Source organism: Tupaia chinensis, unplaced genomic scaffold, assembly GCF_000334495.1.
Source record: "Tupaia chinensis unplaced genomic scaffold, TupChi_1.0 Scaffold000575_1, whole genome shotgun sequence".
Taxonomy (NCBI): domain Eukaryota; kingdom Metazoa; phylum Chordata; class Mammalia; order Scandentia; family Tupaiidae; genus Tupaia; species Tupaia belangeri.
In genome coordinates this window covers 1933898-1937820 of record NW_006160089.1, presented here as the reverse complement: position 1 = coordinate 1937820, position 3923 = coordinate 1933898, and the positions used below count along the sequence as shown (strand labels likewise).

Genomic DNA, 3923 nt, shown 5'->3' with positions numbered 1-3923 from the left:
GCAGGAACCAGGCTTGTCTTCACGACCCACACCTGGTCTTTATCCAGCCCTGCCACTTCCTCCAATCCGTCTCCACTCCCCGCAGAGTGCACTTGCAGGCCTCGGCCCACTGCAGCCACCTCTGGCCTGCTTTCCCAGCCTCCATGCTTCCTCCAGCTGGCCCTCCGGTGGCCACATACAAGTCTGAGCCCGTGCGGCCCTCCTGGCCCTCCTGGAGCACCACAGCACGGCCCACCGGCCTGGGCAGGCATTCCAAGCTCCGCCCGCTGGCACCAGCCTGCCCCTTCCCTAATGGCCCTGGGCCCCCAAGCACAGCCACACTAAAGAGCCTCCCCTCCGCAGAGATGCACCAGCCTCACCCGGAAGACCCACCTGTGACCTCTCCATGGGTGAAGTCCCACTCGTCCCTCGGGGCCAGGCCCTAGGCCCCACTTGGGCTTGGCACTTCTGGTGGGATCTGGGAAAGCCCTGCTCTTCTCAGAGCCTGGATGTCCTCAGCCATGGCAGGAAGGAATGGCCAGGCCTCCCCGGGTGGCCAAGAGCACCTGAGTGCACTGTGGGCGACCGAGTGGTGCCCAGGCCCTGCCTCCTCTCCCCATCTTGTGGCGTCCACATAGGTCTCTCCCTAAAGTTGAGCTCTTTGGGACACAAACTGTGTCCTTTGTCAAGTGTCAGCCTCCTGCGTTGGCCTTTGAGAGTGGAGGCTGGGGGGCAGGAGGGTTATGTTGCTGGACTCTCACATAGTTGACTGTGATTGAATCCTGGATCCGGTGACTTGAGAATCACACTGGGCATGTGTGCATGCATGCGCAAGATCCCAGGAGGAGAATAAAGGAGAAGGGATTGCAGCATGGCCATCTCCGGTGTGTGTGTGTGTGTGTGTGTGTGTGTGTGTGTGTGACTTCTCACTTTCCCTCTCTCTCTCTCACTAGCAAGCACATGTCTCCTAAGGCAAATATTTCTTAAAAACCAAAAACAAGAGGGACCAGCAGTTAGCGTGATGGCTATGTCGCTGGACTCCCATGTAGTCGACCGCGGTTTGCGTCCCGAACCCGGTGGCTTAAAACTCATGCCGGGCGCGTGTGCATGCGTGCCCAAGATCCTGAGAGGAGAATGGAGGAAAAGGGATTGTGGCATGGCCATCTCCCCTGGGGGGGTGATTTCTCGCTTTCTGTCTCTCTGTCTCTCTCTGTATGTCTGGCGAGCGCACACGCCCTGTAGCGAAAATCTCTCCAAAAAAACAAAAAACAAGAAAGAGTGGAGGCTGCTCTCTAAACCTCTGGGGCCTTACCAGGGCCTGGCACACGCTGGGAACCCAGTGGGTGCTGGTCAAATGCACTTACTAGTAGGCAGAGGCGGCTCCTCTTGCCTCCTGGAACCCCAAGAGACCTCTGCCTTCGTGCTCAGAATCACTGTGGTCTCAGACCAGACAGAAGTCACCAGGTGGTTCAGAACAAACCGCACCCTGCAAGGTTTCTCAAGGCCTTTGTTTAATTTGAGAAGGGACCAGCAGATGGCATAATGGTTATGTCATTGGACTCCCACATGGTCGGCAGTGGTTTGAGTCCCAGACCCAGTGGCTTCAAACACGCGCCAAGCATGTATGCGTGTGTGCGTGCCAGTCCAAGAGGAGACTGGAGGAGAGGGACTGTGGCATGGCCATCCCCCCTGGGGGGTGATTTTTCTTTGTCTATCTCTCTCCTGCCAGCACAAGTGCTCCATAGAAAAAAATCTCTCCTTAAAACAATTTTTTTGAGGAGGTTCCTGATCACCTTTCACTTCCTCCTTCGTGGATAATAAAACCCGGTTCTGGAAGTCGGAGTGGTAAACACCTTGCCTCTCAGCTAAAGGAGCAACGAGGCGCTTGGTTTTTGTCCCGGAGGGCCCTTGGCTCTGACCTGGTCGGGGCTGGGACTGGTTCCAGGCCCCCGGAGGAAAACCTCAGATCTGCCGAGCACTTTCTCTGTCCGGGTGCCCCACGCAGTGTCACAGCCCACCCGGACATGGCATCTGCAGTGCCCCCATCTTACAGACGAGGACGCCGATGTTCAGAAGTTAAATGGCTTTCAAGCCCATATAGTGCGTGGACGGCAAGTCACCTGACCGCGGTAAGACTCCCCAGGTCGGGCTTTAACATCATATGCCTAGGCCAACCCTTGGAGATCACAACTGCCAGAGGGAGCCGGGACCTCCCCTGCTGGAAGCCTCAGCCCCTCTCGCAGGTCCACCACCCAATATCTGTGCCCTCTGAGAAATGAACTTGCTCTGTCCTCGGTTCTGGAATGAACTGCCTCCTAGTAAACCCCTCCTCTCCTTTAGTTCCCAACTCAAGGCACCTCCTCCAAGCAGCCTTCCTGGACTCCAGCAGTCAGCCACCTGGCTCCACAGCCCTGGTCCCCGTGCTGTGTAATCATGTACCTTCCTCTCTTTCAACATGGAGATTTCCTCGACAGCAGAGAACCAACCACTCGCCTCCACAGCCTCAGCGGGCAGCAGGAGGAGGGCAGGGTAAGTGACTGGTGACCCGGAGTAGAAGCACCAGAGGCCAGGACAGAGGTGCCTGCACCCCTCCAAGCCAGCTCATTCTGGGAGTCGCTGTGCAGAGCCTGGGGCTTAAAGAAAGGGGTGGATTCCAGCGTAGGGGTCCCCCTACTCCAGATCCTGTCTTGGCCCATGGCTGCCCCCTGCTATCCCGCAGGAAACACAGCAGGGAGGCCCCTGGGGGCTTACAGGTCTGGAGAGTACCCACAACCTCACCAGCAGTCCTTACCTGGCAGCACTTGAGCCCCAGGCCTCCCTGGCGCTCTCTCCTTCCTGCGGGAAGGGGCAGCAGAAACCCAGCCTGGAGAGGCACAGTGCTTTCTCTGCTTCCCTTGCGATTTCAGGCGATCTGAAGCCCGGGGATTACTCAGAGTGAAACCTGCAGTTGGCAGCCACCCTCCTCCCCAGGGCGGAGGCAAAGGTCCTGCCAGGCTCATAGTGCTGGCCTCCCTGGAAGCCCCCACCGGGCTGGTGGTCAAGTGAGCACAGGTGGCCGAGGTGCAGCCAACTAGGGGTCTCCCGACCTGGCTCCTTGTCACCTGCTGGGCACACCCTGAGGCCCAAGCTGCCAGCTTCAGATGGCAGGGAAGGGCGCATGGTCCCTGCCGCAGGGAGCAGGCAAAGCCTGTACCTTTCTAGGTGGTTCCAAGTGTCGCGAGGTCTGCTCAGCCCAGGGTTACGAACGGACGTGCGTGCCGGGTGACCAGGGGATCTGGCGGCCTCTCTGCGCCCGGGCGGTGGAGGAAGAGAGGGGCCCCATCGGCATGGGACTTCCCCTTCCCAAGACTCTGGTCCCCAGACACCGCCAAAGGAAACTCCCCCACCGCAAGCGCAGCTCCCAAAATAGCTCCGGCTGCCACCTCCATGGTGGGTGGAGCTTGTCGCGGCGGCCACCAAGCCTACTGCTCACCACAAACTGATCTCTGACAGTGGCCGCCACAGGACGGTCCTGGAGCCAGTGCCACCGGAGTGCACTTGGGGAGTGCCTGGTCTGCTGCCCCTTTATCCCCACTAGGAAACTGAGGCAGGAGGGCCCCGAACTGCCCAAGGCCATGGGCACAGCCATAGCAACATCTGACTGAAGACTGACCGCCTTAACCAGCCCCAGATCCCACACGGCTCAGGCAAGGGGCTCCCGCTCTCGCGGCTCCACCAACCGCACCCACCCATAACCAGGTACCAGGATAGTACACTGTGCTCTATCCTGCTGGGCCCCACAGATGCCAGCAAGCCTGAAGGTTCTCCCTGTCCCTTCGGAAGCTTAACTTTTTCACTCTCTCTCTTTCGTTCTTTCTTGAGAGGTTTTTGCTATAGGGCATGTGTGCTCGCCAGGAAGACAGAGACAGACAGAAAGTGAGAAATCACCCCCCAGGGGGGATGGC

The 3923-nt window shown here is 58.8% G+C and overlaps 1 protein-coding gene across 2 annotated transcripts in view; it reads right to left on the bottom strand.

Annotated features, from left to right (window-relative positions):
• NEK6 (NIMA related kinase 6) overlaps nt 1-3275 on the bottom strand; it is a 58799-nt gene extending 55524 nt beyond the window's left edge. Inside the window, exon 1 of one of the 2 annotated variants that reach the window (XM_006158231.3) lies at nt 3173-3275. The gene's annotated coding sequence lies outside the window, so the exon portion shown is untranslated. Of the gene's footprint in view, nt 1-2770; nt 2852-3172 lie in introns of those variants that run through there. The other variant, XM_006158230.3, reaches the window with a different exon arrangement.
• Nucleotides 3276-3923: the final 648 nt, after the last annotated feature.